Source organism: Peromyscus eremicus, chromosome 6 (genome assembly GCF_949786415.1).
Source record: "Peromyscus eremicus chromosome 6, PerEre_H2_v1, whole genome shotgun sequence".
Classification (NCBI taxonomy): Eukaryota; Metazoa; Chordata; class Mammalia; order Rodentia; family Cricetidae; genus Peromyscus; species Peromyscus eremicus.
Window position 1 is genome coordinate 39,663,447 of NC_081421.1, and position 27,931 is coordinate 39,691,377.

Genomic DNA, 27,931 nt, shown 5'->3' on the forward strand with positions numbered 1-27,931 from the left:
TGATAGTAACGACACAGGCAATGGGCAGGGACATGCAAGGGCAAGCAATAGATAATTTTACACTGTAGGAGTACCTTCCAGTGAGCCCAGCCAGGCCATGCGTTCATATGCGTAGCCAGATTGCTTAAATGTGCAACAGGAACAGAATTTAAATAGCATTTTAAAATACTGCATTTTAGGGACTGGAGATAGGGCTTAATAGGTGAGAGATCTTGCTATGGGAGCAAGAAAATCTGAGAACAAAACCCTAACATCCACGTAAAAGCCAAGCATGGCTGTGCAGGCCTGTAACCGCAGCACTGGGAGACAGACCAGAGGGTCCCAGGAACTGCCTAGCTGGACAGCCTCATAGAAAGAAAGAATGCAGGTTAAATGAGAGATGCTGTCACACAAAGACTAGGTGGAGAGTAATAGAGGAAGACACCTATGTACTCCTCCGGCCTCCACAAGGACATGCACAGTACATGGACCCAAATACACATGCACATGTAAGCTACGAACACATACAAACAGCCATACACACACTTTATAAAATCCAGAAAAGATTGCACTGTAGTCAACCTAATTTAGTTTCCTGAGAAGCCCTAAAATTCATTGGCAAATTAGTTAAAATCTGCTAGAACTGAAAGAGCCTCACTTCCACTGTCTACTCCAAGAAAAGAAAAGAAACCATGATAATGGGCTACAAATTGAAGTGAACTGCCCTAGTCTGTATTTTTCTGTGTCTGCCTCTCATTAGCTACCAACCAAAACATTTCTCCTAGCCCCAGCTCATTGGAATGTATTATTCAAGAAACTATTTAAAAATTTACTAAGCAGTTATTAATTTTTTATTTGTTCAACAAATATTACCTTGCTTCCAGTGTGGACCAGACACTGTCCCAGTGCAGGGTGGTAAACAGAACAGGTGCAATTTCTGTCCTCATAAAAATAACCTTGAGATCACACGCACACTTTCTTTGTTGCAAAGGAACCACTGAGAAGTAAACTGTTCCCATATGTTGTTTATGGCTGTGGCAATGGCCACACCCACACAAGAGCTCTTGAGTCACAATGCAAGATTCAACACAGCCTTCAGAGTCAACTGTGACCTGACAGTCAGATCTGAGTGAAGTAAGGAAAGCTGTTGTCTGTCACAGACACCCACTGTCTTCTTGCCCAGAACCCCTTCTTCTGAGGATTTTCCCAGTCTCCATGTTGGAGACAACTATGGCCTAGACAGCTGTGCTTCACGTGGAACCTATGCCCGAACATTCACATTGTGAGTAATATTTAAAATCTAGCCTGGGTTATCACCACTATAATTGTAGTAAAAGCCAGGTAGCAACTAAGTTTATTGTCCATTAAACTCTAAACTCTAGAAAACATTGATATTCATCCCCATTTTTTTTTCTGTAACTTAAGTCTATTTTCAACTTCAACTTACTAATCTGTGATCTTAGTTGTCCTTCTGTGCCTGTTTTAATTTAGGCAGGGGAGGGTGAGGAGAGAATGTGGGTGCATATGTGTATATCAGTATATGTGTGTATGCTGGTGTACATATATTTAGAAGTATGAGTGTGCAAATGTATGCTGGGTCATATACATGTGGAGGGATCAGTATATACATGTGTATCGATACATGAATATATACTGATGTACTTATATGGAGGTGTAGGTAAAGGCCAGAGGTCAACTTCAGGTATTCATTTTCAGGTGGCATTGGCCTTTTGTTTTTGAGACAGTGCTTATCACTAGAATCTTGGGTTCACCAACCAAGCTACACTTGCTGTGTCAAAAGCCCCAAGAGTCTCCCTGTCCCCTCCTTCCCAGCACTGGGATTGCAAATACCCACCACCATGCTTGCCATGGATTCTGGAGAGCACTTTACTGGTGAACTCTCTCCCCAGGTCACCTCTGTTGTGTAGTGCTCCACTTCTCCTCCATCATGTTCAAACCAAACATGCACCTCAAAAATAAATAAAACAACACCTTGAATCTCTTACATATGAGACATGCTTCACTGAAAGCTTTAGCAATAGGTACTGATGTCTATCATAATGACACAAACACCTGAAATTATCAGCATGCCTATTCTGTCTTTGCTTTACTCTGCCCTTTTACTCAACTCTCTCCCCAAGCCTCTCTCTCTACTAGTGAACTCCCTTCTGTTCATTTTTCATGCAAAGAACCTGACCCATTTTTGTTATTACCAGAACTTTTGCCAACCTATTTCCTGTTCAGGAAACTATCAAGACCTTTTCCTAAATAAAAGCAAAGAAGATTTTGGATACTCATTGATGAGATTTTTTTCCCCATCCACAAGACTATTAGTCAAGTTTCTTGGAAAAATACAGAAAGGATATCATCATGTTGAGAAGACTTAAATGAGCAGGCAACATTTGGCAGGATTTTAAAAGATTAGTAAGTGTCCTCGGGCTCATTGCAATGATAGCGTGAGTGTATCATGAACAGAGGAGATGGCACAAGAAAGAACAGAGTAATGTAAGAATACAGAACAAGATAGTCCAGGGATGCCCTGTGTAGAGTTCCAGGTCAAGTTAACGAAGAATCCTGGTTGTAAGAGAAAGGAGTGAGGCTTTGAGATGAATACCCCAAAGGCTTGGCCTTTATCATATAAACAGTCTGTGTTTTCAAGTATTAATTCTAAACCCGGCATTATGGCATATGCCTACAATCCCAACAGTCAGGGGTAATAATGAATTTTAGGGCAGCCTGGGATATATAAAAAAGTCTTGTGGAAAAAAATTAACTCTAGAAATTTGAACTGACTCAACATACAAAAATAGGAGCTTAGTATGACAGGCACACTGGTAAGAATTCAATGTTCAGAATAGTAATATACTGGAAGAATCTAGAGCAGAGCTTCCTACTGAGAATATGGAGGGAAATACACCATGTTCAGCTGAGTGTGCATGACAACATAGTCCCTTCAGTCTCAGTGGGAATGAAGAAAGGCTGGGTTAGTTAGAACCTCTGTTTATCTCTATCAACAGCAGACTTTGTCATTGACATCAGTGTGCAATAACAAATATTATATGCCATGGACACTATGCTGGGAAGCTCTCTCAGAGGAGAATGACATTGCACAAGTCCAGATGAGCCGTGTGAACACAGCTGTGGCAATGGCAAGAAGCACATGAACTTGGGAGCTATTTATGAGAGAGAATGAACAGATGTTAGTAATTGAGTTCTTCAGAGAAGTGAGGATGAAAAAGAGAAAAATGGATTCATCACAAGAGGAGGATAGAGAGGGAAAACTTATGCCATGAACTTATATCACGGAGGAGTAGACCCAAGGTGGAAAACTGAGAACGATTGAACCTGGTCCTCGGAGTGAGATTTTATAGGCAATTCCAAGTTCCAATTTGTAATTTATTTTATGCTCTGTCTCTATAGCATAGAACTTCCCCTTGTTGTTCACCCTCCAAACATGAACTCAACAGTCTCGGCACTCTCAAAAGGAAAGATAGCAAGATAACATAGGTCTTGCAATTCTGCTGTCACATAGCCTGAAGATGTCTCTCATGGTGGAGGACTGGAATTCAGCAGTTTATGACATCATAGTTAAGGATTGATGGACTCAACAAAGCAAGAGTCTCCAAACAAGTCCTGCTACTCAAACTGTTTAAGAAGCAAGCATTTTCCCAGGAGAGCAATCTCTGTCTCCAATTAATTGATGAATAGGAATTCCCTGGCACAAAGGGCAAAGTTATTGCTCATTTTCAATACTTCTCCTCAAAACAAAGTTTTTCTGGAGTGAACAAAAAATGTCAACTTGGCTTGTCCATATTCCTGTTGTCATAGATGTTCTCAACTGTCACTCTCAACTAGAAAGTTATATATTTGTATACACATGTATATATTTTATATAGAGAGAGAATTCTCACATCTGTGGTTAATTTGAATGAGAATGGCACATATCAGCCCATATATTTGAGTACTTAGTCCTTGATGAAGGAAGTGTGTCACTGAGGATGGGCTTTGAGGTTTAAAAAGCACCTGACCGACCCAGATCCAATATCTGTCTGTCTGTCTGTCTGTCCATCTATCTATCTGTTCGTCCATGTGTGTGTGTGTGTGTGTGTGTGTGTGTGTGTGTGTGTGTGTGGTGTGTGTGTGTGTCTGCCTGTTGCCTGTAGGTCAGAATGTAGAGCTCTCAGCTACTGCTCCAGTGCCATGCCTGTCTGCTTCCTGCCATGATGATAATGAATTAACCTTCTAAAATGGTAAGCAAGCCCACAATCAAATGCCTTTCTTTTTAATATAAGAGTTGCCTTGGTCATGGTGTCAGCTAAAAGACAGTGAAGCAATGTCTTTTAGTTCACAGCAATAGAACAATAAATAAGACACAATCTATAAAAGAAAAAATTGCATATTAAAGAGATTAATGTACTTGTTTATTAATACATAAAGAAAAAGTATTAGCTTAATATCAGTTCTAGGATATCAAGCATCATCACTTTCCAGAATTATCAGTATTTTGGTTTTATAGTCATCAATTCTGAGAATTCTGCTTTGCATAAGCACAAAATTGCAGAAGCGTGTTTAGCGTCATTAAAACATATATTGGGAATTCTGACCTAATCCCAAGTCAAAATTCATTTAACAATATTTTATGAAACTCAAGTTAGCAACTAAAACAGCAATTTAAAAAAGAAAAACAATTATAACAATACAATCTCAAGATACAATAATTTGACACTTACACACTCAGGAATGGTAGTATGAAAACATGAAACCATTGTTTCCATAATAAAAACATTACATTTCCCTAAGAACAGAAAACTTGGCCTGTACAACAGAGTAAAACACTGCAGTTCATAACATACAATTGTCTTGAAATTTGCTATTGTTTCATGGCATGGTGTGATGATATGCACAATTAAAAGTGGGAAAGCTGTGTTTAGCCCCAAGCTTGTAGGGAAGTCATGTGTAACAAGGGTGTACACTGCCCAAATACCCTGATTCATTATGCATTTGATTTTGAAATAATTTTTGGTCATTGTGTATTCTAAAACCTTTACTGATGTTAAAATTTTCACAACCCCCACATTCATTCTATGATCCCATGTAGGCTCTGACCCACACTTTTAAGAAAACCTAGTAGTCTAAAGCCCCACTCTAGTCTTACAGTAGCTGTTATATCTCTTTTACTAATTCAAAACAAATTCTTGTAAGCCCATTCTCAGTGCAGAACACTTTACCAAAGTCTCTTCCACCATAGAGACTCCCTTTTTATCGCCCCATTGTTTACCCTGAGTATATCTAAAAATCACCTGAGATCATCCAAAACTCCTGAGGGCCCCGCATCATCCCAAACCATTTAACTCAGAAATCTCCTGTGTTCCTGTATTGATGGGCAGCTGAGAGTGAGAACCATGGCCTGCTCATGCTCCTTTGGTTTGCTTCAAGGTTGAAGACTCCAGAAGCTTCGAGAACACAAGCAAAAAGAAGGGGAGTATAGGCCTTTGCATCTCTATGTGCAGCCCTGTACTTTCTGTTTGTCTTAGAACATTCCAAGTACAGAATTCAAACTGAGAAATCTTTTTTCTCCAAAGTTTTGAAAGTATCGCTCCACCGTCTTTTAGCTGAATGTTACTTGAGAGACGCATGAAGCCATTCTGCTTCGTGATTTTTGCTGTGAACTGTTTTCCTCAAAAGAATCTTCCAATTGCTTCTCTATTCTGAAACTTTTTAATGGTTTCCTTGGCCTGGAACTATCCTCATCCATCTTCTAATCTTATAAACTTAAAACTTAAGTCTTTTATTTCAGAGAAACTTTCTTAAATGCCCTCACTAATGGCTTCCTTCATTTGGGTATTTTTTATTATTATTACTCTAAAACTCATACATTTTAAGTAGCAGGTGCTCTTTACCAAACTTAGGACTCTTTTTCTAGTCTACATTCATTTTTTTTTTGGTTCTTATGCTGAATACCTCCCCCACCCCATTTATAGGTAGCAATGCCATCCTAATCCTGGCTGCCCCAGCATGGGATTATTTTTGAAGACAGGGTCATTCCAAAGGTGACAAATAAAATAGGGTCATTAAGGATACACACTCGTTCAATAGGTCTACCTTTCTGATAAAAATAATTGATTTGGGAACAGAGATGCACAGAGGAGGACAGCATGTGACCAGGAAGATGGCCACCCACAGGCTTCAGAATATGCCAGTCGCACTGAAGCCTGAAGTGCAGACTTCCAGGCTCCAGGCTTGTGAAAAATTTGTGTTTCTTGGGCCACCCAGACTGTGATATTTGATTCTGGCTCCCTGGTGAAAGAACACAGTCTGCTTTACAGGAGATTTTTCTCAACTTTATTTTCCAACAAGTATCTTAGATTTTTTTTAAATATATTTGCTATCGCATTTTATATTTTTAAGACTCCTCTTTTGTTCCCTGAATACACCCTCTATAATAACATCTTGCACATGCTTCAAGGACACAGTATCTTCTCCTCTCCCCCTGAGGACAGTAAATGGTAGTTTTCATCTCCATGTTTTCTTGTTTGTATAGTTTTTCTATTTACGAGCGGCTTTAGCTTTCAGACTGGAAATTTTCTTCGGGGTGTGCTTGCTCCTATTTTGTAGTAAGGCAAGAAAAGGGGAGATTTGAAGCCAAGTGAGTGCTCAATGGATTTGTTGACTGATCTCACGCCCTTTGATCCTTAACTCAAGGGTTCAAAACTGCCAGCTTACAGGCAGAGTCTGCAATGAATGCGTCTGCGTTTTGTTTTGTTTCTCCTTTGGATCTGTGATGCTTTGAAATTGGTATGTTGTTTTTAATTACCTGCAAACCCCACTGCTCCTTTTTGATTTGAACAAGACTTATGCAGGGATGCTTGGCTTAGCCTGGGAGGAGGGGACTGGACCTGCCTGGACTGAGTCTACCAGGTTGATCTCAATCCTGGGGAAGGCTTTGCCCTGGAGGAGGTGGGAATGGAGGGTGGGCTAGGGGAAAGGGGAGGGGGGCGGGAGGGGGGAGAACAAGGGAATCCGTGGCTGATATGTAGAACTAAATTATATTGTAAAATAAAATTAAATTAAATTAAAAACAATACAAAAAAAAGTCTGAAATGCCTACCTACCTCTTTGTTTAAACCAGTGAAACTTTTTTTGCTTGACCATGAGTTTGAAGTCACTGCCCCTGGGATGTGGTCTGTGACATTCACAGCTGGATCCCAAGTCTGTCTCCTTGGATATTAAGTTTCACAGCCCCTTCAGGGCCTTTGCCCATCTTCCTGGGGTAGCAAACTTTTGGTGTGTAGGTGGAATCCCCCATGAAGATGCACACCCCTGAGGGGGCAAGAATTGAGGCAGATTGTTATCTCATGTGGTAGCCTTGGTAAAAGCTCAAAAAAAAATGTATATTGAAACCTCAACATTTAAAGGGACAGGAGTTCAAACAAGAAGGAAGGACATAATTTGATCTTCTTCAGAGATCTAAAATTTTGTGTATCTGATTGCTAAAAATCATCAACTATAGCTCTTCCCCTCCAGGAAAGCACCATGTCCTGCAATGTGGCTTTAATAGACTTTCAGATGATTACAGAGACTGCCGTCTGTTTCTCATGATGGAACGTTTCTCAAGCAGGGACAAAAATAAAAGGGAAAATAGAAACCATGACATAGCCAAGTGAAAGAGGAAGTATTTGTGCATTTACATTCGTTTGGATCACATGCTCTTTTGGAACTCAAACCTGATAAAACATTCATCTTGGCATTTCTGCTAAGGTGTCCACAAACAATAAATCATTTATGGCAAAAATTGTCAGAGCAGTTTTCAAAAGTCTGAGTTGTACTTGGTTCACAATGGCTCCTGTTGCAGAGTACTCCTCATGTTCCGGGGCACCCAGATTCCTGTCCAGGAACACAATCCAAGGTGCTACCATCCATGAGGGAACTGTTTTCTTTCTCCCTATTCAGCTACCCATGCTGGCCCAATTAAACACGATTAGCTAACTCTTTGTTCCTATTAATCTTTCCCTCCCGGGATGATTTGAGCATTGTGGGTTTTTTAATTATTAAGAGAGCCCTGGGAGTTGCCAAATATAGACTCATTCATATGAACAGTAAACAAACTATGTTTGGATTCTCACAAATTTACGAGGCTGGAAAGATCTTGGAAAACCAGATGGGTTTTAAGAGCTCTGCTCCAACTTCTCCAAACTGATATGAAAGTTGAGGGGCAGACAGTGGTGTAGACAGCCATCTAGCCTCTGTTCCATACAAACTGGGGCCCTTGGGGATATTTAGTTTTGCTATAAAAGCCCCATCTGTGAAATGGGCAAAATAATTGCATCTATTCCAGAAGGCTTTTGCAAAGGTCAATTGAAATAATCCATTTGGCACACCTTAACAAGAGCAGCACAGTTAAAAGCCTGGTATCATATGAACTCACGAAGGAACAATTGCTCATTATTTAAGAAACTAGTTAGACCTTCACAACTGCCAAGTATGCTGCTGAAATAAACCGATCGAATTAAGCTAGAAGTACTTGAAATTTGTATCTGAATAAATGATTTTAATAGACACTGGGAAACAAGAATCATAATGGAATTTGAAGCTTGTAGATTCTGATATATTATTGTAGAGGCAGCTTTAAGAGTAAAGTCAGGAAATCTTGAGTTCAAACCAGTTTTTCAAGTCTTTAGGGTCTGCAAAGTTGGCACCACCACTTGCTGTCACTCCTAACAAGCCGGGTTTGATCTTTGGGACCTGCATAGTTGGAAGGAGAGGATCATCTGACCTCCACATGCCTACTGTGGCACATGTGGACCAACCCACATACATACATACATTTACAATATAATTACATAAAATGTAATTTTTACAAAGGAACTTTTGGTTTGAAAACAAAACCTTTCATTTGATGGGTCCTTGTGCTTCAAGGCTGTATGCAGAAGCCAGCATTTTTCCAGGAAAGACAAGGTCTTCAGGTGAAAATAACTGCCCAAAACATCAGCCCACAAGAGGATTAGCTCAACCACTTTTATTTTTCCTTTCCGAGTCAAAACAAACAAACTCTGTTTTTCAGGCAGGAATACTTGTAAAACGCACTTTGTTTCACATTTTCTGTGGTCAAAATCAGTGGTGTGTTGATATAGTCAACATATCAAAGTCATTGCTGTTTTTCCAAAGTCACTGAATAAACGGGTTGATTTAAAATTAATCTAGGGTTGAAGGTACTTGCCAGCAAGTCTGTCAACCCAAGTTCCCCTACATGGTGGAAGGAGAGAGCTGACTCCTGAAAGTTGTCCTCTCCCCTCACACACACACTCATACACACAAACACACAATAAGTAGGTGAATTATTTTATTTATTTTGGGAAATTGGGCCAGGAGAGATGGTGTAGTAATTAAGAGAGTTAAAAGTATTTGATTGCTCTTCCAGAAGATCCAGGCTCAATTTCTAACACCCACACAGCAGCACACAGTCATCTGTAACTCCAGTTCCAGAAGGCCTCTGTGGACACTGTACATGTATGGTGCACAGATATATTCAGGCAAAAACAATCACACACATAAAATAAAAATAAATAACTTTAAAAAAATTAATCTCTTTCTGCAATTGCTATCCACAGAGCATTGTTATGGTTATTAATTAATATACCAAGAGAAAGTATAACACAAATAAATTTGAAACACAGAACTCATTACATATGTTTATTATCTTATCAAATGAATCCTAGCATAGAAACACTACACCATCTGAAAATATAATGAAGAAAGCTATTTTGATTTCCTTAACCCAGACATTTCCAAAATTCTTTAAGCTTGAAATCTGTTTTTCCAGTACCATATTACCATCTTAAGAAGTTCAGTGCATGGAACTGCAGTCTGGGGACACGTGGTTTACATTCAGGCAGGCTCCTTTGGCGTGTTAGAAGTAGCAGAATGAAAACTACCGTGGCATGTAGAGCAATGAAGGGAGCAGCGTGGAGGACTCAACAATAAACCTGTAGAATGCTTCAAAATACAGGCAGGAGCAGGATTTTCTGCACAGAATGCTAGCAGCACAAGAACTAATCCTAAGAATTGACAGAAGGGATTAGATAAAATTAAAAAGCTTTTGAACAGCAAAGGAAACAATCACTAGAATGAAGAGACAGCACAGAATAAGAAAAAGATATCTTCATCAACTATATTTCAGACAGCATTTCAATATCTAGAATCAATGAAGAGCTGCAAAATTCAAGCAGCCCTATGACATCAACCAGTCAATCACAGAGCTAACAAACTGAACATATAGATCTCAAAAGAAGAGATACAAATGGTCAATAAATACTTGAAAACGTGGCCTGTAGTCTGTAGCCCATGGGGAGATGTAAATTAAAAGTGCATGAGTTTCAAGCCCTCATCTGTCAGAATGGCTAGTGGTGGGTGGCATTCTGTATGCTGTGAATGTGTTGCTCTGATTGGTTGATAAATAAAATGCTGATTGGCCAGTAGCCAGGCAGGAAGTATAGGAGGGATAAGCAGACAAGGAGAATTCTGGGAAGAGGAAGGCTGAGTCAGGAGACACCAGCCCACCATCCAGGGAGCAGCATGTAATGGCACACAGATAAAGCCATGGTACACATGGCGACATATAGATTAACAGAAATGGGCTGAGTCAGTAGTGAGACTAGTCAGTAGTAAGAGCTAGTCAGTAGTGAGCCTGAACTAATGGTCGAGCAGTTTAATTAATATAAGCCTCTGTGTGTTTACTTGAGTCTGAGCGGCTGCAGGATGAGAGAGATTTGTCCTGACCATGGGCCAGGTGGGACACAGGAAAACTCTAGCTACAGGCTAGCAACAAGAAACAAACAACAAATGCTGGTAAAGATGTGGAAAAGATGTGGCTAGAACAAACTGGTGCAGCCACTGTAGAAGATGATATAGATGTTCCTCAAAGAATTCCATACTACCTGGACAGTCACCCAAAGTTTGTCTGCAGTGTTGGGGCATCCATCTTCAGCCTACAGGCCTAGAGTCTCTCAGTCAATTCTCTCTGTGTCCTGTAGAATGTCTGGCAGTTTCTTCTGTAAAGCAGGAACCTGAAGGAACATCTTGCCTTATAAATTTCAGTGGTCACCTTCCTATGGGTCCTGCATGTCTAGTTGATACAACATTTTGTCAAGCAGTCCAGGCAAGAACAATTTCTAGCCGAAATGGCTATTTTTACCATGAAGACGATAAACTCCATATGGAGTGTCTTTAATGCCCATCTTTCTCCTTGAAGTAAATCAGTGCTGCCAGGCGCAGACATGTCTCACTGTCTAGAAAGTCTAAGTTTTTACAACATTTTAAATACCATATTCTGTAGGTCTTTGAAGTGTTTGAAGATTATCTACCTAAGTGAATTATATCTGTGTATACCTAGAAAACTTAACATGACAATTAATTTGACTATCATAGAAGACTAATCTGTATTTCATAAATATCCTTTACAATTTAAATGAGTTACATAAACATAATACCTGGAATGAGAGTAGAAATATATATATAGTATAACAAAATCAACTCTAAATTTGTATCAATAAACTAAAATTCATAGCAATGTAAAACATTTTTAAACAAGTTGTTGCTCTTTAAAAATAGGTTTATGAATCTACCCTTTAATCCTATCATATCTATATTCTACATTTCTATACCATAATCCTTTTTCTTCTTTTAGAAAGAGATTGACTATGACCAATAACAATTTGCAACCAACAACCTAAAAAAAGACAAACATCCATAATCCCTTTTTGGGAATGTGGCTGCAGTTTTCTAGGCTACTTCCTGCTGATAAAGGGTGTTGTATTCTTATGGGGATCCTGAGAAAATTAAGAATTATGGTCAAGTCCTGACTGGAATAGTCTGTGAGGCTGTATTTTCTGAGCCAGTTGCCTTGAAACTGTTCCAAATGCTGGATCATCTGGGCCATGGTGTGATCAGGGAACTTTTAAGGGGTCTTGGCTGGTCAAAACTGATGTATCTTAACCTGAAACAAATCCATAGCCTCTTGCTTCCTGTGTAAACAAAAGCAGAGCCTCCTTTCTAAAGCAGCATATCCTTAGATCCAAATTTTGAAGTCAAGGTACCTTTAAAATATACATATTGGTATAACTGAGCAGCCTTTACAATCAAATGTCTTTTTGCAGTTAAAAATCCCAAAGACAATATAATCCAGACTCTCTGTGTGATTTCCATATTTACATGGCTTATTTTTTATATTACTTTTACTTTCTCTTTAAAGAATTTATTTTTTAAAACTTTCTATTTCTTTAATATAACTGTCCATAATCCTTTTTCTCTCTTTTTCAGGCCTACATACATTTTTACACACAGTGTAAACCATTTAGGGTTTATTCCATCTGAATCTGTCTTATTGTGAATCTATTGCTTTAAACTGCAGAGACTAGTACTAAAGTGGCAGCTTTGGCTCCTGGCTCCACCAATTTCAGCTTCCCAACATGGTGGAGGTAATTCACCTTGGGGAGCCATGCTCTCTGCTGACTCGGGGAGGCAATGGGTCCATGCCTCCATCCAGCATTATGTATCCTAGAAACTTTTTTTTTTGTACTAGCAAAAGTTAAATCTGCCATGCAGTGCTCTGTGCAGCTTGGAGACACCACTGTGTATCATGGCAAAAATCTGCAGCCATGCTATACTCAAGGCCACACACCTCTGCAAACCTGCCATACTGTAGCTCACAGCTTGCCTGAGAGACACAACTAGGAAGATGTTTTTAGCTCCATTTTAGAATTTTTTGTAAAGCTTTTTCAGGTTTTAGGTGGAGACTCTTGCCCCACATTGGGCGCCATTTGTAGCTGGAAGATTTCCTGTGTCCTGGCCTGCTGCTGGTCAGGACAAATCTCTCCCATTCACGTCCCCCAGGTAAACACACAGAGACTTTTATTAATTACAACTGCATGGCCATGACTCAAGCTTTTTGCTAGCTCTTATATCTTAAATTAGCCCATAACTCTTAATCTCTGTATCACCACATGTTCTGTGGCTTTACCTGCATCCCATTACATGTTGCTCCTTGGACAGCTGGATGCTGTCTCCTCCTGCCTTTTTCCTGTCTCTCCCTTTGAATTTCCTGCCTTGCCATAAGCCAAACAGCTTTCTTTATCAACCAATCACAGAAACACATATTCTCAGCATACAGGAAGAAATTCTCCTATCACTCTGTGATTTAACTATTTCACTCACTGTATGTGTCCAGAGGACTCTAAATCACCACACCATAGAGATGCCTGCACTTCCACGGCCATTGCTGAACTATTCAAGATATCAAAGAGTGGAAACGGCCTATAGACCCATCAACAGAAGAATGGATAAAGAAATGTGATACATATACAAAATGGACTATTTTTTCAGCCACATAGAACAATAAAATCATGGCATTTTCAAGAACATTGATGGTACTGGAGACCACTATGTTTAAGGACCACAAACCAGATTCAATAAGACAAACACATGTTTTCTCTCACATGTGGAATATATCTGACATGAAAACAAAAGGGAGCGAGCACTCTTTGAGACAAGGAAGGGGCCAGCAAGATAGAGCAGGGAGGATGGGGAGGGAAGTATAGGAAAGAAAGGAATAAGAACAAAGCACAAAGGCAAATGTGTATTGGAAATGCCTTCATGAGACCCATTGCTTGGGTGACTTAAAAGAAGTTGTAAAAAGAAACTTATAATAACAGCAATAGACATCATTTAGTGGGCAGTAATAACACGTGTAAGGGAAAGTCAGCTGGTGGTACATGTCTGTAATCCCAGACCAGGGTGGGTGGTGGGTGGGAGAGTAGAGGCAGGAGGGATCAGGAGCTTGAGGGAAAAGTCTTCTTTCCCTCTTCTGCATCCTCCCCTTGGAGGAGCCCTTTTACTGGTTCACAGACACTGGTGATGTCTCTCAGTAAAATAGAAGACCCAGTATCAAAAGTAGAAGACACCAAAGACTCCAAGAGCTTTCTTTTCCTTCTGCTAACGTGGGTTAAGAATTTGTGCCTCAGAAAATTATCCCAAGGCTTAAAAAATGGTATAGGCAGCTAGCTAGCTGATTTTTCTGCTCAAACTAAACCTTGCTAAAACCCAGCCTTATCTTTGATAGTCGATATTGTAGTTCTCCATGAAATACCTTTATTATACTTAGCAGGTTCAGAATTTAAGAAGTAAACAGTGTAAATTTGTGTTCCCCTTCAAAATCTCAATAGCATGTATCATTCATTCTACATGTTTTACATGTGTAATCTAATTTATTCACCAATTCTCCTTTCAAAGTTAGATCTTAATATCCCCCATTTACAGATGTGGAAATTGAAATAATAAAAGCTTAAGTAACTTATCAAAGGTGATAGGAAGTGTTCATTCTCACTGCTAATGAGTCTGTGTGCAGATCAATGAACACTGTAAAACAGGGTTTGATACAGCATGAACATAATTCCATTGTACTATTGCCATAACAACTCATTCTCAGGGGATATTTGTATTTGGATACTTTTGTCATTTACCTTTTATTTCATCTTTTCTTGTGTGTATCAGTCTATAAGACCAGCCTTATTTATACAAAATAAAGACCCTTTAAAAACCTTGACAATGAGTGAGATACTCTTGGAGAGCAGAAGTCAGGAATTTTGATCCAACAGTCAGCCCACAGGTATATTTCACTTGGCTCCCAAAGTTTGGAGGATTTATGTGAGTTTTATTATCATATAATTTCTGGCCTCTCTTGGAAAATGTGAAGATCTTTGCAGCAATGAGTTGGAGCTGAGGAGAGAATGTGTCCTTTGGTCATGGCATGTAATTGTTGTAGTCTCCTTAGATTACTCAGCATCACTTCATCTAACTACTTTACCTTTCTGTTCTCAGACAGCAAGACCTACAGCGGACAGACTGAGCTGAATCTGCCCATCTGCTGTCACTTCTGGAACTCTCTATAGGTAAGAATTATGCATTTTTGTTTGAGAGGCTTATATGAGCATTTATTCTGGAAAGTATCTACATGATGCTTTTCAAGCCACTTGCATCCTGCCTCTTTGATAACAAGACACTGGTGCTAAGGTAGTGACCTGTTGCAGGTGATGTTAACATCCATGCCTCTGGGACAGGAACAACAGTGACTGAGGAGACCTCTTCATCTCCACCAATGCTCTGCAACAAAATGATTCGAACAGCACAGGAAAAGTTGCTTTATGTCCATCATCCCCTAACTGAAGCAAGTCTTGCAGATCAATGTACACAGTAAAACAGGAATTACTACAGTGTTTTGATTTGCTGGTGTCTGTGTATCACAAGAATGAGAAAAGCTCTGGAAGGGCTACTAGGTGCCCTGATTCACTTTCACAGGCCACCTCATTGTGTTCAGCAGTGATCATTCTACAGTTCCATTTAGGCCAGGGAGGATATAGGGAGTGTTCTGGAAAGTTGGGGCAACACAATGCTTTTTTTTTTTCTTTTCTTCCTATAAAATCAATGTCCAACACTTCTCTTGAATCCTTTTTGAACACATGTGCATATGTTGAGGGTTTAGAAGCAATTCTGTGACATCACTGGGTCTCTGAACCAATTCCAGAGCGCCCATTCTCCCGTCATTTGCATCATTGGAAATGTTGTTGTTGTTGCTTGCCATCAAAAGGCAAAGACAAGAGACACCTTAATTTTGTAGTTCTTAGTCTATTTGTAATAGTTTTACACTGATATATATATATATATATACATATATATATACATATATGTGTGTGTGTGTGTGTGTGTGTGTGTGTGTATCTTTAAGCACATTTCTTGAGGACACCAGCTGAAGCAGTGTGATTTGCACTGGTCCACACTCTGAGAAAATGGATCTGAAGGTCTTTTGGCCCATCCAGCAGAATCCTTTGGGAACTTTTCCTTTTGTGTTTAGTGTGTGATGGTCTACAAAACTCTTTATATTTGTTTCACCAAAACATTATTTTTATTTAGGATGCAATTCAGTTGATGTCTGGCATTTCAGAGGCTTTGTCATTTTAAACACATTTTAAATAGAAAATATATTTCTATGACTCATTAAAAGAAAGAGTATAAACATATATACAAGTAATACTATATAGACTAAGCAGGTTGTTCTTATGTATTTAGGAATGTGTGTATGTGTGTGTGTGTATACACCTATATACATATACATATGTGTATACATATATATATTTGTTGATATATATCAACAATTAATAAAAAATGAGCCCATGAATTTGAAAAAGAGTAAGGAGGGGTCTATGGGCGGGCTTGGAGGGAAGAAAGAGAGGGGGGAAATGATGTAATTATATTATAATCTCAAAATATATACAAGAAATAACTTTTTAAAAGACAGATGGTGGTGGCTCACACCTTTACTCCCAGTCCTTGGGAGGCAGAGAGAGGCAGAGCTCTGTGAGTTTGAGACCAGCCTGGTCTACAGAATTAGTTCCAGAACAGCCAGAGCTATACAGAAAAATCTTGTCTAAAAAAAAAAGGTGTAAGTAATTCAATAATTCAATGACAGATACTTTTCCTCTTATTAAGCCCAAGCATTAAAAATTACTGTCAGATAGTCTCCCTTGTAATAAATGTGTTAGCCACAAGATGATTGCAAAACAAACAAACAAACAAAAAAAAGCATCCCATGCTCACCCATTGCAGAATCCAACTTGCTTCTCTTATTTTTTTAGTTCCTTATCTTAGATTTTTTAATGCAAATGCAAGATAATGGTGAACTGTCTTCCTTTCCCCTTCTCACATAAACATTATCCTTTATACACTGTTCTGTTCCTTGCTTTCTTTGTGTAACCATACACCTTTCCATCTCCATGCATGGTGTCCACATGTTTATAGTGGCAAAGTGTTCAGTTGCTTAAATATGCATGAGCTATTTAGTCAGTCCTCCTTTGGCACATGTTTGGACTGTTAACTAGGAAGCATTACCATGACAAATAGCCTCATACATATATCATCGTGCAAAGGGAAGGGATAAATACACAATGGTGGGCTTGCTTTATCAGAAGGAAAATGCAGTTGTAATTTTGGTTACTAATATCAAGTTTCTTTCTATAGGTCATGTACCAATTTACATTCCAACTAGTACATTCTTTTTGTCCCTCTCATTTGTAATATGAGCTGAAGATCTTTTACCTACTTATTTTTTAATATATATATATATATATATAATGGTATGTTTTTGCTACACAGGCATTTTTTTATTTTTACTTAGTTTTATTTTTGTAATACCTAAATTATTTGAGTCATAAAAAGATGTTGCCCATATGCTTTTAAATTATTTGTGATTTCATGATTTTATAGCTGTCCTTGGATCCATTTGGGAATCTGTATTGATAGACAGTGGGAGAGATCGACCTTATTGTTTCTAGTTAGCTACCTAACTGTGACAATACTGAAAAAAACATTTTTTTAAAGGATTCTTAAAAATAACTTTAAATGACTAACTAAATACAGTGAGGTTTTGGTTTTGTTTGTTTGTTTGTTTGTTTGTTGTTTTTCTAACGTAAAATTCATAAAAGGAAAGAGGTTAGAAAAGTACCTACTTGTTTGTTCACAACCCACTTGTATTAGTTTCTCGTTCTGTTGTTGAGATAAAATACCCTGACGAAAACAATGTAAGGAAGAAAGGTTTATTTTTGGCTTGCATTTCCAGAGAGATACGCTCCACCATGGTGGGGAGGACATGCCAGCAGGCAGGGAAGGCACACAGCAAGATCAGAGAGCTGGCTGATCACACTGACCACACCTTCATTCTCAGAGCAGAAAGAGAATGGTAAGTGCCACCAAGCTATAAAACCCCAAGGCCCACCCCCAATGACGTACTTTGTCCAGCAAGGCCCCACTTCCTGAAGGTTCTCTAGCCTTCCCAAATAAGGCCACCAGCTGGGGGTAAGTGTTCAAACACATAAGCCTGTGGGAGACCTTTCATACTTAAACAGAAGCACTGGAAGATGAAAACACAAAATTTCAGTTTGTTTGATAAATTCTGACTTTGAATAAGTATCTATAGATTGGAATGAATATAGAAAGTTAAGTAAGAACAATATTAAAATATGTTAGAGAAACGTGACCTGTTTCTTTCTAATTTCTTTCCTTTTACAATTGTAAGGCAAATATTGGTTAAAAAAAATTGCACATAGGACCCAAAAGAGAGGAACTTGTTTCCATTGTGAATGAATTAAGCATCTCCAGTGGAATTTGATACATTTCTGGCTTGGTGAAATTTCCCAGCCTTACCCTCATCTGAGAAATCAGAATATCTAGAACAGGAGCAGGGGATCTATTTTTATAACAAGTTTTCTGCTTATTGAAATGTAGGAATGTAGGCCTGCCTGCAAAAGTCAATGAACTCATATCCAGGAACCTCTGACTTTTAGCCTGAAAAATGAAAGAGGAGCAGCCAAGTGCAGAGCCACAGAGCTGTGGTTGGGCCCAGCCTATGGTTCTCATTGTGGATGAAGGGTGTAAATGTGCCCAGTGTCTGGGAAGTCAAAGCAATTCACAGATGTCATCAGCGGCTCAGTTCCTCAACCATCAGGACTGTTTCCCCACAAGAAGTTTGAATCCATCCCTTTTACCCAATGTTACCCCAAGAAAAAAGAACATTCTACTCCTGGAATTTTGAAAATCATGCCAGGAACTTCACATATCTTAATCTTGTTCCTGTGTGCCTGTTTCTAGATGGTTCTAACTACGTAGCCCAAGCTGGCTTTGCAGAACTCCTACCTCAGCTTCTGGAGAGCTGGATTACAGGCGTGTAGAGCACAACTAGCTACTGTGATCATTGAGCATCATCTTCCCACAGGCCGTGGAAAGTGGGTACCATGCAGTCATCTTGACAGCTAAGAAAACGGAAGATTACAGAGATTGTGGAACCGGTCCAAGAGTGCTCAGTAAGTGTTGGAAAAACACGCAGAATTCATTAAGTCAAATCTTTCTATAGAGAATATAAAGATGGATCAGCTTCTTCTCTGTGTCCTTTAGAAAAAGTCTATGATTGTTTAAAGAAAAAGTAATCAAATGACTTGAATCTGCCTATTTTAATTTACATAGCATGAAATATTACTTTAGACATATGTGAAGAAGCTGTTTCAAAGCCAAATCTCTGTCTTCATCTCCTTATACTTTGGAACCTACAACACATCTTCTATCTCCCTCGTAGTGCCTGACTCTGCCCCTGGAATGAAAGATGCCTGTCTTATTCTCGGCCATGTCTCCAAAGCTTGCAACACTATAAGTCTTCAGAAAGTGTTTGCTGAATGAATAACTGAATTAGTGGTCTCTTCATTCTTACTGACTTGTAACCTTCACAACTGCCTCAGTTTGACATTTTCTTATTGTAGATCCTAAATATGCTTAGTGTAATTGATAGACTAGTATAGTTCAGTAATATATTATCTTCAGGAGCTGGAGAGATGGCTCTGTGGTTTAGAGAATTTGTTCCTGCAGAGGACTCAGGTTCAGTTCCTAGCACTCACATGATGGCTCACAATCATTCATAACTCCAGTTCAAAGGGATTTGAGGCCTTTTTCTGGCCTCCATGGACACCAGGCACATATGTGGTATACATACATACATGCAGGCAAAACATTTGAACATATAAAATAAAATAATTAAACCTTTAAAACTTTAAATATAGTATCTTCATGAGATGTGGTTTTAGCTCAGTAGTAGAGCGGTTCTAGTAAATGTGAAGCCTTGTGTGTAACTTCCAGGATTACAAATAACCTGCCAAACAAACAAGCAGCTATGATAAAATGTTCTTGCCTTGCTCCTTAGAAGATAAAAGTCTGCCAAAATCAGAGCTTTGGAAATCATTATCGCAAGATTTCAGTCTTCTCTTCCCTGGCATCCTCCTGCTTCCACTATTTTCCTTTTCTGTGTGATCCTCCTTTATTCCCAATGCACACTGTGGTTTTAGCAGGGAATATAAATTACAGTTTATAAACTACCCATGAAACCATGTTCCAAGCCATTGAGGTGTTATCATTCCTATTCCTTGACATAAGAATACTGACATATGGAGAAAATGTCACTCATTGAAGGAGGAAAGGCTGCAATTCAAACTCACATTTATGTCCATCCAAGCAGAAGCTGTCTCGGCATGTTTTCAATACAGAAGTGACACCTTCTTGGCTGTAATCGTCCTGTGGACACTTGTGCTGTTGATTGCCAAAGTCCTTTTTCTAAATGCTCTGCTTGATGGTGCATATGCATGGGAAGCAGAAACACCTGATTTCCTTACTGAACCATGTTAAACGTGACTGCCTTAGTTACTGCTCTATTGTTGAGACAAAGCATCATGACCAAGGCAACTTATAAAATAAAGCATTTAATTGGGGACTTGATTGCAGATTCAGAGGGCTAGTCCATTGTCATCATGGAAGGGAGCATGATGACAGGCAGGAAGGCATAGTGCTGGAGAAGTAGCTGAGAGTTCATATCTGATCTACAAGTGGCAGGCAGAGAGAGGGAGACTGAGACTGGTGTGGGATTTTAAAAACCTCAAATCTCACCCCCAGTGGCACACCTCCTTAAACAAGGCCACACCTTCTAATCCTTCCTAAACAGTTCTAACAACTGGGAACTGGGAACAAAACATTCAAATATATGAGCTTACATGGGGGCCATTCTTTTTTTTTTAATTTTTTTTATTTTTATTTTGCAATACAATTCAGTTCTACATATCAGCCACGGATTCCCTTTTTCTCCCCCCTCCCGCCCCCCACCCTCCCCCCAGCCCACTCCCCATTTCCACTTCCTCCAGGGCAAAGCCTTCCCTGCTGACTGAGATCAACCTGGTAGACTCAGTCCAGGTAGGTCCAGTATGGGGGTCATTCTTATTCAAATCTATATAATGGGTTATTCCACAGTTCACTGAGATCTGTGAGAAGCATCATTTCAGTTAATTTGTGAAATATTTGTTAGAAAATGCCTGCAGTTTTATATAACTGGGGCTTAAAGTAGGTTAAGGAGGTAAAAATTATCCCAACAAATGAAAGAAGTCCGGGAGGGAGGAGTCCAGGACCACAGCTCCACAAACCATCAAGTTTCTAGGATCCTTCCAACTTCTTATTTTATCTCACCTGTGTTCGTGTGTGTGTGTGTGTGTGTGTGTGTGTGTGTGTGTGTGTCTGTGTCTGCATATCTGTGTGTGTGTGTGTCTATGTCTCTGTGTGTGTCTGTGTGTATGTCTGTATGTGTCTGTGGTGTGTGTATCTGTGTCTGCATATCTGCATATCTGTGTGTGTGTGTGTGTGTGTGTGTGTGTGTGTGTGTGTCTTTATCCACAAAATTATCCTATGGTGCTCTATGACTTCTGGAACTATATTCACGATTTATCAATTCCAGACAGGCAGGAAGAAGGAGGAATGAATGGACATGCCTGGTTAAGGAGATTTTCTAAAGTCTAACTCATTTAATTTCTCCAGCCCCATGTCAAATGCAGCCATGGAAACCTTTCTCCACAGCCCACACTGACATTTCCTCAATGCTCAGTCGCCCAGCAAGCTTGCAACACTCTCCAACAAGAGGTGCTCATATTTCTAGAATTAAAATGTGTATGATTGACATCCAACAAGATGCAGTTCTTAGTTGTTACACCACCAACCACCAGTCCTTTATTCTCAATCCCCAGAAGTATATCTGTTTCACTTATCTTCTGCAGAAAATAACCTCAAACTTAACAACTTAAGAAGCAGTCGTTATTCTTCAGTTAGGCAGATCTTGGTAGCAAAGGTCCAGTGTTCCATGAGGTATCCACAGGGAATGCCCATTCATCAGGTCTCCACTTGGAGTGTGACTGAGGTGAGGAAGTCCTAATAAGGTCTCTCTCCTTCAAACTCCCTGTGCATGTGACAGTCTATCACTCAGCTGTCCGTCCCAATCTTCCCCCACAGCGCCTGAGTACTAAGAGAGGTATTCCAAGGAGTAATGGAAAGATGGCAGTTTGCTAATGAGCAGGCACAGATTATCATTTCCACTATATTCTGTGGTAAAAAACAAGCCCTAAAAACAGCCAATATGGAAGAGAAAGAGAAATAAGCATCCCCTCTGCAAAGAGTCTATGACTGATGTCATCTACTAAATGGTTAAATAACCCTTCTTCTGAGGTTGGGCACTCACCTTTTTAAATCTCAACCTTCACATTATTGCATCATCACAGAACAATCTCATGATTTCATGATAGCCCAGGTTTACAAAGATGTTCAGATCTGAAAGAATAGACATTGTGAACACAATCCACTTTACTATCTCTAAACAAGGAAGTCTAAAATTATGGCTACAAGCTTCTCTTCAAAAATACATTTTTTTATGTGCATGGGTGTTTCCCCTGCTTGGATGTCTGTGTCCCTTGTGAGTACATTCATTGCCTGGAGATGCCAGATAAGGTGTCAGCTCCGCTGGAACTGGAGCTATAGATGGTTGTTAGCTATGATCTGAGGGCTGGAAATTGAACCCAGGTCCTCTACAGGAGCAGCAAGTACTCTGAACCACTGAGCCATCACTACATCACCAGTTTCCAAGATTTATTTATTTATTTACTTATTCATTATATATGTGTGTGCACATGCGCTTGCATGAGTTTATGAACACCACATGCATGCAAAAGCCTGTGGAAATCAGAAGAGGGCTTCAGAGGCCCAGAAATTGGAGTTACAAACAGTTGTGAAGCTCCATGTAGATGCTGGGAACCAAAACTGGGTCCTCTAGACAAGTGGTAAGGGTTCATAACCTTTGAGCCATCTGTCCAATACCAGACATTAGCTTCTTGTTAAAAAAAAGAAAAGGAAGGGTAGAACAAGAAGGAGGAGGAAGAAGAGGAGGAGGAGAAGATAAGAAAGTCCCTTTCTTTCCTTCTGGAAGTGATAAAACTCTAGCAAAAGAAGTGAAGAAATTCATTACCTCAAAATTTTCCCTGGTTAGTCACACTTATTTTTAATATAATTAGCTTCTAGTCATTTGTTGTGGTTTGTAGTGTGTGTGTGTGTGTGTGCGCGCGCGTGCGCACGCGCGCACGCGCGTGCGTGCGTGCATGCGTGCGTGTGTGTCTGTGTGTCTGTGTGTCTACCTGTATGTCTGTGTGGTGTATGAAGAGCACAGACATAGGAAAGTAAAATCTAATGTTTATAAGGTCTTATCTTAATAGTTTCAAACTCATTAGTATGTAAACATAATCTAGCCGACCTCTTAAAAGTAGTAGAAAATGGTTGAGCTGGCTCTCTGCCTTCCCTCTCTCTCACTATCCTAATAAATAATATAGGGAGTCAATAGGACAGGCACTCAGCTCACAGCAGCTCAAGCAAAGAAGGAATTTTTGGCTCCTAAGTCTAGGTGTTCAAATATTGTCCCCTTAATCTTTCGTTGCCATTCTCATGGCTGATTCCGAGGAGGGAGTTGGCTTCATTCCTTCCCCACTGAAATGAGCTTCCTCTTATTGAAGTGAAAGGACAGTTGTTGGTAGCCTGAAAAGGACAGCTGCTCATAGCTTCAGCATCATTTCGGTCCAACCACTTTCAGGAAAAACACTTCTAGGCTAAGGATATGGCTTTCTGGTAGAACCTAGCATGTGTGAGCCCTGGGCTCAGTCCTCAGCATCGGGAAAAGAGCAACAGAAGCAGGGAAGCCTTTGGTTTTCCTGCTGAGATTACATGCCCACCTTTGCAGACGAAACAATTACCTACCAAATGTCTGCATGTGATCTCTGTAACTGAGGCAGTTGAAGAACCACCACGGGAGTACAGAAAGCAAACTCCTGTGACATGAATTGCTAAACAGTCTTATTAATAAAGAACCTGGAGCCAGATATTGGGGTGAAAGCTGAAAGATCAGAGGAACAGAACAAGCCAGCCACAAATTCCTACTGCTAGGAAATCCTCAGCCCAAGAGAGAGCTATTTCCTGTGTACTCACACCTTATATACCTTTCTGTGCCTTGTTATCTTACTTCCTCTCTCTGCCCAGCTACATCACTTCCTCTTTCTGCCCAGCTCACTTCCTGTCTGTCTGTATAGACCTCCAGACCTCTATGGTTAACTAGTGCTGGCATTGAAGGTATGTGCCACCATGCCTGGCTCTGTTTCCAGTGTGGCCTTGAACTCGCAGAGATCCAGATGAATCTCTGCCTCCTGAATGCTAGGGTTAAAGGCATGTGCTACCAGTGCCTGACCTCTATGTTTAATATAGTGACTGGATTTGTCCTCTGATCCCCAGGCAAGATTTATTTGTTAGAGTACAAATAAAATATCACCACAAACTCCTAGACCCTTAGCTAAAAAGGTGGGTGCTGTTAGAAGAACGGCCATGTTTCCTTCTGTCTGCCCCGTTGCTCTCTATGGAGCGACAGCAACTTAAGCAGTTGAAGTCCTTCTGGCAAGATGAGGACTGCCTGTGAGCCTACCCCACCAAATCAATACCCACCCCCTTTCTGTGTTCAGAGAACAGCTTGCTCTCCTATTATGGTCAATGATTAATCCTTTTTTGTTTGTGAGCTCAAACCCCTATCAAAGCCTGGCCTGTTTTTACACACACTTGGCTCTGCATCAATCCTGTTGTCTTTATGTCAAATGCCCCAAATCTCTGGTAATGTAACCTGTGAATTTACTAACTTTCATAACAAATGGTACTTTATAGGTGTGATTAAATTAAGGGTCTGGAGATAGAAAGATAATCCCAGATTCTCCAAGCAGGTTGATGTCATATCAAAGACCATATAAAAGGCTGGGAGAAGTCAGACAGAGAAGTAATAAAGGAAGCAAAGTGATGTCCCTTCAAGGGGGAAGAAGGCACTCCAAGCCAAGGAATACAGATGGCATATGGAATCTGGAAAAGCCAAGGAAACAGATTCTCTCCTCCTGCTTCCAGAGCAGCCAACAGTCCTGCTGACATCTAGACTGGAGCCCAGTTAAACTGATTTTGGACTCTGGCATCTAGAACTGTGAAAGTACAAGTTTTATTATCTCAAGCCACTAAGTCTGACTTATGATGCATGGCAGTTCATCTCTTAATTTGGCTCAATTTAGTTAGAGCTTTGATCTGTAGCTAAGGACCATAGTGGAACGTGACCCAAGAGAATGGGAAGGGACTGCCTGGCGTTCCCAAAGACCACACAAAACCAAGGCACACAACATTTCCCAAAAGTGAAATCATTTTCTTGTAAGAAGCCACTAAAAAAGACAGGTCAATGAATAAAAATGAATATTCAAACACTAATTATTGTAGTCTAGCATTACTCAAAAAAAAAATGCTGAGAGCGAAAAGGAAGGGAGGGAGGGAGGGAGGGAGGGAGCGAGCAAACAAGCAAAGAAAGCATTCTGGGACTTGCAGTTGTGCCTACAGAGTGGAGAATCACAATAGCAACAACAAACCAGTCATTACTGTAATGTCCCCACATCAGCACCAGGAGGAAGGAGCAGGTGTCTTCTAATCAGTGGGACTTACCCTCAATTCATAACTAGAACAAATATTTATTCTTGGACTTTAATAGTGAAGTAAAAGGATTGTAAAAGGATTCATAAACCCTTCCAAGACACCCAGTGATGTGGAAACAGAAAGTGAATACTCAGGCTGAGACTCGAGGAGGCTCTTAAAGGACCTCATGGGAGGAAATATTTATTTATTGTTTTTATTAAAGTTCGGTGGATGTCAGTTTTCTTCAGGAATGTGTCCCAGGGTAGGTTGCTCATGCCCTGTGGACAGCCCTACACCCAGCAGCATCAACTGGCCTCGTACGCTTCTTTTTAAAGAGAGAGAGAATACATGAAGTTGAGAGGGACAGCTGATGGGTAGCATCTGGAAAGAGTTGAAGGAACTTGAGGGCGGATTTGATCAAAACACACCGTATACATATATAACATTCTCAAATTTTAAAGAAAGGTGGGAAAATGTGCTTTGTGTGTGTGTGGCTGGTTACAAGAACAATCCTTTAAAACCCTTAAATTTTTCAAATTATTTGTTTTAATCTAAAAACAATATTTTAAAAATCATACAAGAGGTATTACTATCTCTTCCCAACTATTTGAGTTAATGCTCTAAGACAGTATGCTAGGTTTTCACTCTGGCTCCAGCTACTCCACGGCTTCCATAATTTATGACATGTGAATCTCAGCTGTGGGACCAAACTCGGGTCCCTTCATGATCCCCAGCTCTAGTGTCACCACCTGACCCCTGTGCACTGTCAACTACCTGAGAATTTAATGCAATGAGAAATTAACTCTTTCCTCCAGAAGATGCTTTAGGGCAATTAAAAAAAGGTTTATGGTTTCAAAACAGATTCTTCCATACTCTTCCCTTCAAGTAGATCCTGATTTCTGTATAGAAAAGGCTGTATAGTTCCTACCTAGTTCATTTCCTCCTGAGCTATTTGTCCGTAATCCTCAACTGTCACTGGGTGAAGAGCCATGGTGAGAAGCACAGAAGTGTTGTAGGAAACTGCTCCACTGGGAGCCCTGTGACTTAGTGGCCAGCCATGAGGAAGTATTCTAGGTGACTCCAGTCAAGTCATTGTGGAGAAAACCTTCGAGATGACTCCAGGCTCAGTCACTGTCTGATTGCAACAGAGGGAGCAATGCTGAGCAAGGATCATCTAGCTTCCTGTAATCAGCTCATAAAACAGATGACAGGCAAAAATGAGTTATGGTTGTTTTGTACTAGTAGGCTTGTGCAGCTGTAGACATTTGAATGAATTCTGAGTGAGGAAAAAGATGAAATATGTAGCTCATAATAGAGCATAACTCCTTGTGTCCAGTCACTAGATTCCACCATGGCACCTCTGATTTCACTTTCTGTTGAATTATAATATCATCACTTCCCTGACTAAAAATGGGAGCTGAACCCTAGTAGGCTGTCGTCACATGAGAATGTGGAACTGACATTGTGAGTTCTTCCGGTAGTTTTTTAAATCAAACCTTAGAAATCCAGCTTAGGAAGTGAGACCCTCACACAGCAATGCCACCCACTAATTCACATTGTCTCCTGTCTGGGAGATGTGGTAGGTGTTTCATGAAAGTGTATAGGAAAAGGAATGAGAGAAATCTGGGAGATGATCCCAGATGATAAGAGTGACAATCCCAGGACTCCACTAAAATCTTTACTAGGATGTATTCGGTGAATGGCTCCATTGGTGCCTGGTGATGTTACCAATTTCAACACTTTAGAATGACCACTTTACTTTACAACCTAGGACTATTTATATTTCTCACTCTGAGATACATGAACAGAGAAAGCAGGGCATATCTTCTGGATATATCAGTTACATTTTAATCATTCAGCTTTACAATTATTCATGGAAATTATATTATATTCAAGGCACAAAGGTAAAAAAATAAAATTAAATAATAAATAAAGTAAACCCAAGTGTCTTAGGGAGAAAAAGGTAAAATTAGCATTTTAAGGGGCAAAGAGACATTGAACAATGCTCACCTTGACAGTGGTGTCATACTACATTCTCAGAACCTTTCAGACAGATGTTCACTCTTCTCAGCTGTTGGTAGTGAAGAGAGCCAGAAATGCTAATTAAAGCAAATGGGATTCTTGCAGTGTACTATGGGTACATTAGGCCTTGGGTAAAGTATAGGTCAAAAACTGTAGGACCATGTAACCTGTATATATCTTACCTGAACCACAACTTTTGTTCATCGATGATGTAAATTAATGGACAGCATTGCTGTGTAAGGGGCTCACTTCACAAGCTTGATTTTTAAGGTTTGATTTACAAAACCTACTGGAAGAACTAACAATGTCAGTTCCACATTCTCCTGTGACAACAGCTAACTAGGGTTAGGGTTCAGCTCCTATCTTTAGTTTTTAGACTGGAAAAGACCTGGTCCAAGCAGCACGCCATTGTTCTTGCCACTCTGCCTGTGCACAACCCAGAGAGCAGGGCCCATGGCTCCCCCTAGCTCTGGGAAGCATTGCATTTTCGAACCCTGATCCAAATCAACAG

The 27,931-nt window shown here is 39.9% G+C and overlaps 1 long non-coding RNA gene across 3 annotated transcripts in view; it reads left to right on the plus strand.

Moving 5' to 3' along the window:
• Positions 1 to 1,122: 1,122 nt before the first annotated feature.
• LOC131913056 (uncharacterized) overlaps positions 1,123 to 27,931 on the plus strand; it is a 71,106-nt gene continuing 44,297 nt past the window's right edge. The window contains exons 1-3 of one of the 3 annotated variants that reach the window (XR_009379803.1): positions 1,123 to 1,261; positions 14,851 to 14,921; positions 18,794 to 18,881. This is a non-coding gene — a long non-coding RNA (uncharacterized LOC131913056). Of the gene's footprint in view, positions 1,262 to 14,850; positions 14,922 to 15,059; positions 15,226 to 18,793; positions 18,882 to 27,931 lie in introns of those variants that run through there. The other 2 variants (XR_009379802.1, XR_009379804.1) reach the window with 2 other exon arrangements.